At 39.1% G+C, this 16,078-nt stretch overlaps 1 long non-coding RNA gene across 1 annotated transcript; it reads left to right on the top strand.

Moving 5' to 3' along the window:
- The first annotated feature begins 6,270 nt into the window (after nucleotides 1–6,270).
- Nucleotides 6,271–7,955, top strand: LOC132352106 (uncharacterized). Its single transcript, XR_009498574.1, has 3 exons — nucleotides 6,271–6,353; nucleotides 6,499–6,605; nucleotides 7,855–7,955. It is a non-coding gene; the product is annotated as an uncharacterized LOC132352106 (long non-coding RNA).
- Nucleotides 7,956–16,078: the final 8,123 nt, after the last annotated feature.

Here is a 16,078-nt window from a genome sequence, read left to right as displayed (position 1 = left end):
CCTGCGACCGAGAAGATGGCAGACTAAAGTCTCAAAATACCATCTTCTCGGGGTTTGGATGCCAGTTTCTTTGATAGCACAGAGAGGGGGAGGAGATGAGGAAGTAAAGTAAAAAGGCCATAAGTTTTGCAAGTATCCCCTGGAATGGCCAGCCTCGGGCAGGGGATGTGTTAGTTTCTTCTTTCTTGCAGCCATCCACAGGTGGACAAGGTCCGGATGTTTCCCTGAACAAAGGCACTTTGGTTTAACATTCGGGCAGAGGGCCAGGGTTCCCCGAGGCAGGCCATTCTGTAGAGGCAGTATCCTCTCAGTGAACAAAAGCAGTGGAGAGTGAAGCTTAAAGTAAAAGAAACAGATCCAACATGGAGTCAGATTTGGTTCTTCCCTGTTACCCCTTCACTTGCCCCTGAGACTCTGACCTCATGTGGGTTCCCCATGTGACCTCCTCTCCTCACTCGGAGCCCATGTCCCAGGGCCCACCAGTGACCCCTCTTCTCTCCCCTGAACTTCCCACGTTTATGCCTCGATTTGCTCCTTTGATCTCCAGCGTTCCATTGTCCACCATGTGTTCTCTTCCATTATAATCCAGATACACCCACCATATCCATATAAAATCCAGGATAATTATCATCTGTTTTTTCACCCTAATTCTCTGGATCCTGAGGCTTATCTCACACTTTGAACAAGTGCTGATTTAAGAAAGACGTTATCAGCAGATCAGATGAAGTTTTTAGGGGGGGAGACTAGTGTGTTTAGAGTTTTTGTGTCTTTAGTGCTGTTGAAATGAAACATTTGGCTTAAAAAACTTCTCAGCTTTTCAACTAGTCACACTATTCTGTCAATAAATATCAGATGTAAGTGTGACCATTTCCTTATTCAGCTTTTACACTTTCTACTTAATAAAATCCCAAAACACATTGTTGGGGTTCTTAAATCTATCATTCTGAATTGCTCAGAAAGTAATGTAGGACTTCCCTGATGGCACAGTGGTTAAGAATCCACCTGCCAATGTAGGGGACATGGGTTCAAGCCCTGGCCCGGGAATATCCCACATGCTGTGGAGCAACGAAGCCCGTGCACCACAACTACTGAGCCTGCACTCTAGAGCCTGTGAGCCACAACTACTGAGCCCATGAGCCACCACTACTGAAGCCTGCGCACCTAGAGCCCGTACTCTGCAACGAGAGAGGCGACCACAATGAGAAGCCTGTGCACCACAAAAAAGAGTGGCCCCCGCTCGCTACAACTAGAGAAAGCCAACACACAACAACGACAACCCAAAGCAGCCAAAAATGAATAAATAAAATAAATTTTTTAAAAAGAAATTAATGTAAATATTTTATTTTTATAGAGAAGACAGGAAAAATTGTTCCTTATACTCTGCATCAAGAAGGTGTTGATTCATAAAAGAGTTCAGGTTTATGGGAGCTGCAGGCAACTTAGCTCCTCTGACCCCCATGGCAGCCAAGTGGAGAAGGTCAAGGCCGTGATGATCTCTTCATGTGACAACTCCACACACAAATACAGCTTGGCACCTGAGCCACTAAGTGATTCGTCCAAATTCCCACAATAAATATTTCCCAAATGAGGACTGTATAATAAATACCTGTTTAACAAATTAAACACTGTACAGGATCAGGACCGTATATTCTTCTCATTGGAAAACTGTTCTCCAAATTTCAAGAATTTCCCTTCACAGGCAAAAAAATTCAAAGGAGGAATATAATCTGTTTTTCAGGATTTAGATTACTTTGAGAGGCTTTGAAGATGTTTGGAGAAGAATATTTTCCCCTCAGTTTGATATGGCTTGGTTTCTTCAAATATACTCAAGTGTATATATATATATATACACATAATTTCTCTTTGTTAGATGAATGGCTCCATTAACATCCTAAATATTAGGCAAATGTCTTCAATTCTGTGAAATTGTAATGAATAAAACAATTAAGCTCTTTAATCCACTGCCAAGCCAGAATGTAACATAAGATTTTTTTTAATTCTACCATTGTTTACTGTCATGCATCTATGTGTCTTCACGTCTAATTGCTATTGCCTCATTCAGAATGCATTACTCAGTTTATGTCCGGACATAATCAGCTTGGCATTTTCCCTGGATGTGCTGGGTCACATTAAAAAACAATTATAGCAACTCTGTGATAAATATTTGATATTCCAGGATCATGTATTCATAGCATTGATCTAAAAAGCTGTTATAAAAATAAACTTATGCCTCCAAAAGTATGTCACTTACAGTTTCAAAAGAGTAGCCATTATCCCCCATCCATTTATTATTTATAGTAGCTGTGTGCACACCACTCTGAAATTACTAGAAGGTAAGTGCAACCGTTAATGACTCAAGATGCTTAAAAATATCTCTGCAGAAGTTAAACCACTTAAGTGTTTTTTCCTTGAAAACTTGTAAATATATCTTTAGAGTGAGATTGATTATGTGTAGCTAAATTTGTGGATTATGATAAGGAAATGGCATCACCTATCAACATCACAATGCAGAGGTGGTATTAAGAGTGCCAGCCGTGGAAGAGAAGCCATGTGTCTCCAGAGGATGACCTGGCATCACCTGTGGTTCCACAGAGGAAAGGTCTGGCGGGCATTTGAGGATGAGGAAGCTGGCACCAGGCAGGGAACTCGCCCGGCCACCTGCACTGCCCTCCTGCCGGGGAACCTGCTGGTCCTGACACAGAAAAGCCACCTGTGCAGGAAATGAAACAGGCACCCAGGAACATACTAGTGGATCTGACACTTTGGGGCCTGGTGAAAGTGAAACTTGTGGTCCAAAGGGGAAAAAGGCTGGTTTTCAGTTCACCAGAATTATCACACGTTTCTTCCCAGGGATCTGCCCCCGGGTCACCTGTGGACAGAGCTGTCAGGGAGGGAGGGGGAAGGACACAGGCAGAGAAGGCGCTGGGCCTGGGCTGCGTCTGATGGAAGCAGTGCCTGGTGTTAAGGCGTTATTTCTGCTTGTCCCCTCCTCGCCACCCCCCCCCATTCAACTAATCTGCTTCCCGAGCATCTACTGGATATCAAAGTCACGACTCAGCTACCAAAGGAAAGGGACCAAGGAGGCTCTCAATCAGGTTTATGCCTCCACCCTAATTTTATGTCTAATAACGTTATCTTTTACTCACAGAGCAAATGTCTTATTGATTCTCTTGAGCAATTTTCAGCCTTGAGTTTCCTTCACCCGTTTCTACAGATGAGTCTGAACATAAAGTCGTTATGACTCAGGCCGCGTGGGACTGGATGGGGCTCTGATGCTCAGACATGATCCACGGGAAGTAGAGTCATCTCAGTCTGACAGAGAAAGAGAAATATCACATGATACCACTTATACGTGGAATCAAAAAAAATGATACAGCTGAACTTATTTACAAAACAGAAACAGACTTACAGACACAGAAAACAAATTTATGGTACCAAAGGGGAAAAGGGATGAGAGAGGGCTAAATTAGGAAGTTAGGATGAACGTACACACCCTACTGTACATAAAATAGACAACAAGGACCTACTGTACAGCACAGGGAACTCTGCTCAATATTATATAACAACCTAAATAGGAAAAGAATCTGAAAAAGAATAGATACATCTATATGTATAACTGAATCACTTTGCTGTACACCTGAAACACAACATTGTAAATCAACTATACTCCAATATAAAATAATTTTTTTTTAATTTTAAAAAATAAAATGATCTCTTCTTCCCTGAGTCCCTGTGAAATGGTCATAACAAAGCTCCAGGTACGAGGTATGTTGCTGTCAATATTTTTTAATACATTTGGAGAGTGCAAATTCTGTTCTGACCGGTTCCCGAGACTGTGTTTGGGTGTCTCCTCTGAGATCTCAGGACTGCCTCCGATTCGTGTAGAATGTGCTGCTCTTTCTGTATCACAAAGTAAAGTTCCTGGGCGGCCAGGGCCACCCAGCGATGTGTGACTCACGACCCTCCCGTCCCACCTCACTTCTCTCAGGCCACTGTGGCCCCTTTTCCCTTTACACCTAATTTTCTTTCTTCCAGGGAAACGTTTCTCTAGCCTTGTTGTATGTGTGTCCTCGTTTTTACTCTTAGCTCAGAGGCGTCCAGAGAAGCTCTCCAAAGACGCCCAGGCTGCAGCCCAATTCAGATGACTCGCTAATACTTAGCATCAACTTGTTTACTTGACTTTGCTTCCCTCACCCATGAGGATACAAGCACCATCACGGCAGAAGCATATTTATGCAGAAGCATAATCCCTGCAAGACTGTCGCTTTATTTAACTGGGTGCTGGGCTTTTATCACTGAGAGAGATCTTGACAGACTTACTTCTTTCAGTCTGGAATCCAGGACAGGGCCTGCCCCGTTCTTCGCGCTCTCTTTAGTCTTATCCGTTGCTTTATGAAAGCTGCCCGATCCTTGCTGGAGTTCATTTCTCTTTTGCAGTGTGTTTTTAGAAATGGCCAATGTTTGCCACACACACAAGGACACTCACTCTTTCCAGCCACGTTTCCAGGCTTATAGAAGGAATATCGTCACAGCACGTGGGCGGCCTTGCTCTGGTTATTTCAGCAACAGATTACCCGGTGTTTCCACGCTGCGTAGACACACCTGCTGTTTCCAGTCTCTGGTAGCTGCTCCTTTTCTACCCTCTGAACCCTCCCTAAGCCAGTGCTGCATATTTGCACTTACATAGCAATGAATCTGTCATCTTTTCATGTGATGTATTCTTGTCATTGACCAGGGATGAGTTTAAAGACATACCCAAAGAAGGAATTTTTATTCTTTAGGGAATTGTCATTGCCTTATATAAATGTTCCTTTATTTTGAACAGAGATAATGAAATTAATGGAAAGACGCTATATTTATTTATATTTTTAATACCAAAACCATATATTTAAATCATATTTTAAAAGATATACAGTAAAATACCTTTTTGACTAATTGAAGGATGCAAAATAAGGTCCAACAAACCAAACAAATAAATACCAATCAATTATGCCTATATTACTTCAACTCTTTTATTCTACTTATTTTTCCCCAGAAAAAGGTGTGTGTGTGTGTGTGTGTGTGTGTGTGTGTGTGGCCTGTTTTGCTTTACTATATGTCTAATGCTCCAGTATATCAATGCACCATGTTTTATTTACCCATCTGCATAGTGGCCAACTCTTTACTAGTTGATCACTTACTTCTTTACTTTTTTGTTCCTATTGCTCTAACAAACAGCCTCTGGATTCCTGTGCACCCTCATCCTTCCCCAGGGTGGCTCTAAGGTAGATACTAGGATTATAACTGTGGAGTTTTAGGATATGTCCAGTTTCAGTTTTACTGCCTTCTTCCAAATTGTCCTTCAAAGTGATATTCCAATTTACACCGCAGGCAGAAATACCCATTTTTTCCCTTTACTCTATCACCAACAATTACTATTCTTAAGGGGTTCATTTATGTCAACAATAGAAAATGTTGGCTCATTACAATCTTACTGTCTAATATTCTGTGTATAATGAAATTGAGCAACTTTTTACTATTGTATCTGCCGTTTGAGAGCCGCTCTCTGTGAACTGCCTCTTCATAACGCTTGTCCAGTTCTCAGCTTCTTTTTATTTGATTGTTTCTAATTAACTTGAAATGCTATAAGACAGACTTATGATTATTTTGAAGTGTTTGTGTTACTGTTTTGTCTTTAATGCATGTTTTTGTGTGTAGACAAATTTCATATATTTAGTGTGTATGTATATGGTATATTTAACCCTTTTCAATGTAGTTCTATATATAGGGAACTCAATTGGTCCCAAATGATTTATTGGCGATTCTGTTTCTTTGAATATATCCTCATTCCTGCTGCAGCAGATGGGGTTGTTAAATCACTCACATACTTTGAATGCAGCTTCTCCAGAATGGGTGGAGTATTTGGCTGCATAATCCTAGTGGGATCAAAGCTAAGAAAAAAACAGAGCTGCAAAATAGTAATGGTAACAATAGTGCTGATAATAGTTCTTTGAAGCAATCCTATTGCTAGAGCTGGCGTTGGTACTTTTACTCTCATTCTTTGATTTCTGAGGTTGGGAGATGACCCCCCCTTGGCCCTGCCCCTGCCCCACCTGCACCAGGTGTGGGACGGAGCAGCTCCACCCCCTGGTCCCCAAAGTGCCTGTTTTCTCTCTGTCCAGGGTGAGCTCACAGGTCCAGATAAGGTAACACAAGCAGAGCACTGAGAAGTGTCCTGGCACCGAGGTCTCGGTCACGCCGGCTTTCTGGCTGCGGCTATCACGGAAGTGGAAGAAGCAGCACCGGGTTCTGACCTTTGTAAAGAAAACTGGGATCCAGCAGAGATCATGACCTCTGAGTATCAGAGGGAAAAAGTAAACTTACCAGTAACGAAAATAAATCGCGGTGATATTCTTATATGTTACATTCATTTGAGAATCCCTTTTCATTCAGTAACTTTATGAAGTCATGGAATTTTTCGAGTCTGTTTTATTGACCCCTTACCTTTGCGTTTGACAGACTAACCTGACGGATGACTCCCTGCATTGAAGGAATGAGCTTCACACCTCGGCTGTCTGGAGAAGCACGGGGAGCATTTTAGACTAAATGAAAATGGTGCAGTTACGGTAAGCTTCGAATAAAATTTAAAAAACAACTGGGGAAAATTATGAAAACTAATTAGAAGAAAGAGCTACAGAGTAAGAGGGGTGAATGCTAAGTCTGACACTGGCTGGTGGGTCAGAGTCGGGTTGCACCTGAAAACCTTCTCAAGATAGAAAACGAAGCTGCAGAAGAGAAAAACTGCTTTTCCTAGCAGGACACTAAGTGCCCTGTGCCTTGGCAGCAGTGCTCTGTGTGCCACGGGAGCGGATGCTTTCGTCAGAAAGGGCTTCCAGTTACAAATCACATGCTCCTGTGTTTTAAAGAACCCCGAGCCGGCTTCGTGGGCTCATGTGGGGAAAAGGAAATAGAAGTTTGCTTAACTTACCCTTCAGCCTAATGATTCAAGGGCCACAAGCCTGGACTTATAAGCTCTGCAAATGAGAGAGAATCAAATATACAGTGTACAATAAAGATAAATGGACATGATGCTAATTTTCTCCAGTTTTACCAACGTCACTAGTCAAAGGCAGATATAATATTTGTAGGTTTAGCAATGGCAGAGTCATTACTTTTCTGCAGGTAATTTATATATACTAGTTAAATAGAGATAAAAAAGCTATTATTTTCTTTGATGAAAAGTCTCCTAAAGTCAATATTATACCCTTTACAAAATTAAATTAAAAAATTTGAATGTGCCAAGTTCAAACATGGAATGAAATATTACTGCTCATATTAAGTAGAGCTGTAATCGTCTCTTCCACCAATTAATAGACACACAAAAATACTTGTATCTGACATGCCTGTGTGCTGTCACTGACCGTTAATTTTGAGAGTCTGACAACTACTGAAGACCCTGGTCTCTTTCAGCACAGACTTATTATCCCAAGACGTGGATTGTGTCTGTGCAAGAGAAAAAGTCTGCCTCCTTAATTCAGATTAAAATCCCTCACACACCATTGAACTGCATGATAGACTTAGGAGTAATACAGTAAATTCTGGTGTGGTTTGGTAGTCCAGTATGATATAAATTGTTGTGAATCGTGTTTTCAGTTAATAAGACAAGAATGCTTTATGCAACTGATACAGATCGAATGTGGTAGTAAATGTAAGTGGGTAGCATTTACACTCACACACCTGTACGTACACACCCACGAGAATCAAACCACAAGGAACTTGAAGTCCTTTTGAAAAGACAAAAGATACGTAATTTTCAAGTATTGAAAGAATCAAATAATCAATTTGATACTGTTTTTTCTATATGATTTCATTTAGGTTTGACCTTCAAACAAAATAGTAAAGAATCTACTACCAACACTTTATGTATGAAAAATATTATTTCATTGAAAATACAATCAAATAGCAGATTTCTAAAATAGATGCATCGTCTGTTTTATTTACTTATATTTCCATTTTAATCTCTGTAGCGTAACCAGTTACCTTCTGGTTGTGAGGATTATCAAGAAACTCAATTTTAGTCATGATTCATTTTGATTCTTCTTGCTAAAGGTACTAGTTTTGAAGAGATGTGTGCCAGCCCTGGCCATGTCATGAAAATCAGTATTTCACCTTCTAATGTACAATTTTTGGCATATCAGGATCACAAAACCTGTCTCCTACTTCTGCTCCAGATCGTCACGGGCCTCCAGTCCCTGGGCTGGGAAGGAGGGTACAACCTGCAGAGGCGGGGACACACCTGTCAGGGATGTGGGGATGGCAGTACCTGCATGGCTGGATTTCAGTTGTGCTCTGACGCTGGCACTTGCTACTCTCTGTCCTCGAGTTCATCTCTCAGCATCTGTAAACTTCAGTTATTTTCATCTGTGGATCTGAAATGACCCCCACCTGCTCTCCTCTCAGGGGTGTGACCATCAAAGCACAGACACTGATGTTACTGAGATTAGTCTGTCTTTCTCAGCAGACTGTGACCCTCAGATATGCACAGCGTGTGTGTGTAGCATACATGTTGAATTGTCAACTTATTAAAACTTGAATCGTATGGGAGACTGAACTAAAATATCTTCAGATGATGTAAGGTCGTCAGTTTAGTTTAGAACAGGAATGCCCACCAGACGTCTAAATGGAAGAGTAGAATTTTCTCAGTAGGCAATTGTATTTGTGTGCCTGTGAGTGTGTGTGTGTGGGGGGAAGCATTTCTGTATATATATTTTTAATTTTCAGAACTCGAGGCAAACATTGGAGAGTTTTTTGCTTGTAAATGATAATGAGAGCCATTGAATGGTTTGAGAGAAAGACATGGCACAGAACCTTGAGAAGCATGAACAGTTATGGGATAGATGAAGAGAAAAATATGTGAGGGAATGATAAAATATAACGTAATCAGAAACAATGAAAAATTAGAGTTTTGCATAAAAAGACTGGTCTGCAATGTTGAATTTTGCTGGTGTTGTATCAGTGAGACCAAGCCAGGCTGTGCTGTGGTAACAAACAGCCCCAAAGCTCAGTGGTGTAAACAGCAGGTGCAATATAACCAAGGACTGCGATTGTAAGAATCGTGTCCATCACATGAACTGGTGTGTGAAATACTGACCTGTCCTCACAATGTCCAAACTTACCTTCATAGGGCACGGTATGCTGTATACTTGTTTGATTTCTTGCAGTTACTTTTAAAAGTTGTCTTCATGTCTGTTTCCACAATATTTAGAAAGTTATTGCAAGTGTGTTTATCGGCTCTTTTTCTGTTGTCAATAAGACCATTTTATCGTTACATTTTCTTCCTGGCAATCTTGGTATATGACCCAATTCAACTTTTCACTGAAGATAAATATATCAGATCAAATTATATTGATTAATTCTAAGGTTTTTAAACAATTCTTTTAAGGTATTTGGGACAACAGTGATCATCTACAACTTACAATTGTGCCTCCTTTCTGATGGATATGCCTTTTATTTCTATGTCATAATCTATTGTATTGCCTGAAATTCTAGGCCAGTATTAAATCATTATTTTGATAGAATATATATGCTTATTCTGATAGTTATTAGAATATCTCCATTAGTTCAGTTAATTTTTAAGTATCAGTTTGAGGATGTATCATTCTATCCTTAGTAGTCATGCTTTTTTAATCAACATGAGTTTCAACCTCCATTAAATTCTTACAGGAGCTGTTGAGATATCCATAGTTTTTGTTTATTTTAATTTTAATTTTACTTTATTTTACTAGTTACAGTTTACTTTTTTTATTGAAGTACACTTGCTGTACAATATTATATAATTTATAGGTGTCCAATACAGTGATTCGATTCACAATTCTTAAAGTTTATATGCCATTTATAGTTATTATAAAATATTGGCTATATTCCCAGTGTTGTACAATATATCCCTGTAGATTATTTTGTTTGTACCTAATAGTTTGTACCTCTTAATCCCCTACGCCTATTCTGCCCCTCCCCACTTCCCTCAGTTTTTTTAATCCTTTGATTTATTGAAGTCACATCACATTTCTTTCCTGTTAATTTTTCAACCTGAGGACAATATTGCTTTGTATATGAATATTTAAAAATCAGTGTTTCAATCTCCTTTGCTAGTGGGAAGTTTACATTATCAACAATTTTCTTTAGTGACAAGCAGGAGTTACAGTATCTTATTCTGTCTTCTTGGTTGTTTCCTCAGCATTTATTACTGTCATTGACAATGCAGACTAGATTTGATTGCCTTCAGCTCATCTCTGATGGTTTATATACATGTAAACACTTCTCATAGTTCTAAATTCTAATATTATTTAAATATGTATTACTCAAACTTTACATATAGACATGTATCTTTTTGTAATTTCTTAGAATTTTTTGAATATGAACCAAAACTCTCTTCCTCTTTGAAGTACAAGAAATAATTTTGGGGCTCCTCTCAATCTCCCAAATTCCTTAAATTCTACTTTTTATTGACAGAGATTTTTAGATTCCTTCCCCAACCCCCATCTCTCCTTTCTCTCTCATTCTAAAGATGCCCTTTTCAGATTTAACTTTGACTTTTACCTCCCAAGTTTTCTTTAATAGCTAAAATTATGTATTCAGTGTCTTCCAAGTGTATTAACAGAAACAGTTTTTGTCAACATATCACTACAATTGTCAGGATATAAGATGATTCAAAATAAATGTCTCATATCCAATTTTATAAAAACACTTACATAATAATGACATTCATTATTACTATGACATTTGTGCTGCTTGGTTCACCACAAGAGGGTAGCATTTTTGCACAGCTGAGTAAAAAATGAAATTTACAAGTTGACAAATAGTATAAGGAAGTATTATGTGAAAACCAAAAAGGGGTCCTTTGGTCAAGAATTTTGGGAAACACTGGAGGAAGCAAAGTTAAACAGGATACTTCACTGTGGAATTTCTTAAACCCTTTATATACCAAGGTGAGTCTTCAGGAAAAAAAATAGACCACAGTGCTTGCCAACTCTATTTAGATGTACTTTTTTTTTTTTTTTTTTAACAGAACATCTTGAAGGAACAATGTGCTGTGGAATCCACTTAAAATAATTAAAACAGAAACATTTTTGTTGATATTTAGCTATTTTTGTTATTGACTATCAGTTTTTAACTGAGTTCTCATTATTGAATCCTTAACATTTATTGACTTTTAATAGCCATTATTTTAATCATTTTAAGAGTTTAATTTTTATTTTCGGAATGTTACGTTTGAAAATGAATTTCAACAAGACTGAATTTTTGAGAGACTACCTTTCTATAACTGCAACTTATTATTACAATCTTTTTGGCACTAAATTTCTGTGTTTTTTGGTCACAGATTTGTTGGCAAAAATACTTTTTCTTTTTCCTAGTGATTAGGGTTCTGCAAATTAATTGACAATAGATTTAGAGGAGAAAAGACAAAGTTTGCTCAGCAATGAGTAAGTCACAGAATAGCCCGAGTGTAAGGTTTATGTATTGAATTAACAAAAGAGGGGGATGAGGACTTCAGTGGGACAGTATGAAGGTTCTGGTGGGCTTTCTGATACTAACGGGCAGCTGATGTCACAATTCCGGATGTGAAGGGTCAGTCTTTCCCCAAATCACAAAACTCCCTTGTGGTGGGGGGGGGGGGGTCAATGGCAGCTGTATTTTCATCAGATTCTTCTTAAGTTTAAAATTTCTTTCTGTAGCTGCTGATTTTTTAGATGTTTTTACTTTAATTTTCATCCTACTTTGATGGGTTATAAATCCCTTTGGGTTTCAGATTCTTGTTCTTTTAATTTTTTTAATGACTCACATGACATAAAAGGAGCCAATAATGAATCACTTTGCTGTACATCTGAAACTAACACAACATTGTTAATCACCTATACTCCAATATAAAATAAAAAGTTTAAAAAATTGCATGTCAACTATACATAAATACAAATAAATAAATGCATACATATACTGGTTCAGATGGTAAATTTTCTTATATGTATTTTACCACAGTAAAAAAAAAAAAAAGGAACCAGTAATGAAATGAAATAAACACATGCCAAAAGAAGAACAAATGCAGGACTGAATAAGTCCCTAACAAGTTCACAGTTGATCTCGGTAGATTTTCCTCCTCAGACTGAGTTCTGGGTGGAGATGGATTGCCTTGGATGTACCAAAGACTCTTCTGCCCGCATCAGTGGGTTTGAGACAGATGTTCTGCCCTCACTGCCAGGTGCCTTGACATGAGGAAGATGTTATCCGTCCTGGAAAATCCAGGCGGTTTGCTGTTGTCACCCCTGCCCAACACTGAGGTGCCTCTGCAAATCCCATCCTCAGAGTCCCAAGAGCTTCGTTCCTCGGTCCCTGCTATGGTGGCAGAATTCTAACATGCTCCCAGGATAACTGTGCCCTCGTATACACGCCCTGGTAATTTCCTAACAGTGTGTGTAGGCAGGATTCATAAATAATATGGATCCCACACCTATGGTTATGTTCCATTGTTTGGTGGAAGGGATTCTGCAGATATAATTAAGGTCCTTTATCAGTTAACTTTGAGTTAATCAAAATGAGATTATCCTGGATGGGACTGACCTAATCACACGAGCCCTTAAAGAAGGTTGAAGATAGACTCTCCTGCTGGTTTGGGAAAAACAAACAGCCTGGTTGTGAGAGGGAGGGGCATGTGGCTAGGGCCTGGGGGCAGTCCTGGGACATGAGAGGGGTTCCTGGGCTACAGTCGCATGAAAACAAGGACACAACTGTAAGGCGAGGGATTCCGCCAACAGCCAGCAAGTCAGAGAAGACCCCAAGACTGGAGGAGGTCCCCGGTTCACCAACAGCTTGGTTTCAGGTAAGACCCTGAGGAGTTGCCTCAGCGAAGCCTCATTCAGACCCCAGACCCAGGAGAGCTCTGGGGTGATACATCTGTGTGTCTTGAGAGGTGGGGTCTGTGGTGATTTGCAACAGCGATGGACACGGAACACACTTGTCTCTGACATGGGCACTGAGGACTCCTTATGTGGCTGCACTCACTTACCCTTGAATCCTCCAAAATGTAGCTTTCAAAGTCAGATTGTGTCCGCACCTAATTGCCGTGGTTGGGGGTTATAGGGAGGCCAGATGCTGACATTTATTGTTGACAGATTTTCAGTCACTAACCAGTGACACCACAGGGTTGAGTTTTCTCTTTTCTTTTTCTCCCAACTGTTTTCTTCCCACTTAAGATGGTGATTATCTCATTTGTTACCCATCATTTTCCTGAATGTGAGCAAAGTGAGGGCAGGACGAGACATAGTCCCTCTGCATTTCTGTTTCCACTGTGGTGCTTGTGCACACCTGTGTCGGTCTTCGTATGTGTGTGTGTTTCTGTTTTTATAGATAATCCATGTAACCACTTTAGCTTGTTTATTATTAGTGTTTACATGCTATACCTTTTTTCCATTTTTAAATTTTTCAATGCATCTTTGTCTTTACATGTAAAATGAAATGCTTTATGCCACACTTTTATCCATCCTGACAACCTTGCCTTTCAGCCTGGTGTGTAGGCTGTCTGCATTTAAAAGTTATTGCTGGGGCTTCCCTGGTGGCACAGTGGTTGAGAATCCGCCTGCCAATGCAGGGGACACGGGTTCGAGCCCTGGTCCGGGAAGATCCCACATGCCATGGAGCAACTAAGCCCATGCGCCACCACTACCGAGCCTGCGCTCTAGAGCCTGTGAGCCACAACTACTGAGCCCGCATGCCACAACTACTGAGTCCACGTGCCTAGAGCCTGTGCTCCACAACAAAAGAAGCCACCGCAATGAGAAGCCCGCACGCCGCAATGAAGAGTAGCCCCCGCTCGCCGCAACTAGAGAAAGCCCGTGTGCAGCAACAAAGACCCAACGCAGCCAAAAAAAAAAAGTTATTGCTGTCATGGGCTTCATATAAACCATTTTGACATTTGCATTTTATCTGTCCCATTTGCTTTGCTTCCATTTTTCTCTTCGGAATAATAAGTTTTGTCTCCACTATTGGAATGTTACCTAAACTTCTCTTCTGTCTGTTCTCTAGGGTAACCCTAGTTTTTACAACAGGTGATTTAACTGATTATGTTTTACTTTCATCTAACATTTCATGGTATTATGATTTAATATATAATGTAAGAACTTTTTAACAGCATATTATTCGATTTCCCACTTCTGTTTTTTGTGCTACTATTATCATACATTTTACTTTTCAGTTAATATAAAGTCCACAATACATTTCATTTATTTTTGCCTTAAAAATTTGACCACTTTAAAAAATAAGAAAATATTTTTCTTTATATTTACTTATACAGTCAACATTTTCAGCCCTTTTAATTGTTTTTGTGTTTTTTGTTTTGTTTTGTTTTTGTTTTAATATATTCAAGGTTTTATACAAAAGCATTTTCTTCTGATGGAAGACCTTTCTGTAGTGCCGGTCTCTTGGTGACAAATTCCCTCAACTTTATTTGGAAGGAAATATGTTCCTTCCAAACATGGAAGGAAAAATGTTTTCCTTTTTTCTATTTTTCAAAGATATTTTCACATGGCATAGATCTAAATGACAGATTTTTTCCTTGTGGTACTTTAGAGCTGCCATTTCATTGTCATCAGGCTTCTATTGTTTCTGCTAATAACTTTGTAAATATTGTTACATTCGTCCTTCTACATGTGATGGATATTTTTCTTCTAGCTGTCTTTAGTTTTTTTCTCCTTATTACTGGTTTTCAGAAAATTAATTACAGTGTGTCTTGATATGTGTTCTTTTTTTGTCTTTTGAATTTTGATGAGCTGTGATTTCATAGTTTTCATCAAATTTGGACAATTTTCTATCATTTTATCTGCACATTTTTTTCAGCACTTCCTGCCCTCTGCTGGGACTCCAGTTCCACACGTCACAGTCCCTGATCATTTTTAAATTTACTAATCCTCTAAGCTTTTCTTTTTCAGTATCTAATCTGTTGTCCCTTAAAGTACATTTTTCTTTACTTCAAATATTGTACTATTTATCTCTAGACATTTTATTTAACATCTTCAGTCTCTCTTCTCATTATGTTCATATTTTTCTTTAAACTTTTGAGCATTTAAACAATATTTATTACAGCTATTTTAAAATCCTTATCTTCTAGTTCCATCTTGCTTGTCCTTTATTTAGTTATTTATTTTTTGTTTCTATTAATTGCTTTCTCTCCTGCTTCTGGGTCATGGATCCTGCTGCTTGGAATGTCTAGTCATTTTTTATTGGATGTGGGACTTTTTGTTTTTTTAATTTTGAGTCCTTTCTTTGTTGTATTTGCTTACAGGGTGTTTAACTTGTTCTGGCCTGCTGCTGTTAAGTTACTCGTGTAACAGCTAAATGTTTTTCAGGCAAGCTATTAAGCTAAATCGAAAATAGTCTTTAGACCTGCTAAGCACTACTACTAAGTATAAGCCTTCTGGTTTCTACTAAAAGTTCCCCGTATTCAGTGAGGTTTCTCCACTCTGTCTGGTGGGAGTTGAATTTTTTTCAGCCTTTCAGCCTAAAAATTGTTCACCTACTAGATCCTTGGTTATGGCTCCTTTGACAGATTTTTCTCTGCCAAGACTTGTCGTTTTCCTCTCCACATTTACAGACTGGGATTCAGCCAGGGACTTAAAGGGCACCCCATGGGGGCTGCTGGAGTTTTCTCTGCAGAGCCTCCTTTTCCCCTTCACTGTATCCCACAAAAGCTGGACACTTTGGGCTCCACGGAATGTCATTTCTACTCCTCAGCTCAGAAGGAATGCTCCCTTTTTAAATCTCTGTCTGCCATTCTGTCTAGACAGAAATCTGTCCTTGTGATGTTTAATTCCTTTCTCTTTGGAAGCACAGGTCTGCACTGTTTGTGGTCTTAATATCCAAAAACAGTAATTTCATATAACTTGTCTAATTTTATGCTTTTGTGAGATGGCAAGTCAAAACATTTACTCTTTCACAGACAGAAACAAATTATTATCTTTTTATTTATTTTCTTCCTAATGTCAAAATAACGAGGGAATATTTATTTCATATTTACTCTCAACAGGGCAATGTTTTGTGTTTTATATGTTTCAAA

This window comes from Balaenoptera ricei, chromosome 17 (genome assembly GCF_028023285.1).
Source record: "Balaenoptera ricei isolate mBalRic1 chromosome 17, mBalRic1.hap2, whole genome shotgun sequence".
NCBI lineage: Eukaryota > Metazoa > Chordata > Mammalia > Artiodactyla > Balaenopteridae > Balaenoptera > Balaenoptera ricei.
The sequence above is the reverse complement of the archived record's forward strand: the minus strand, read 5'-3'. Positions and strand labels throughout refer to the sequence as shown.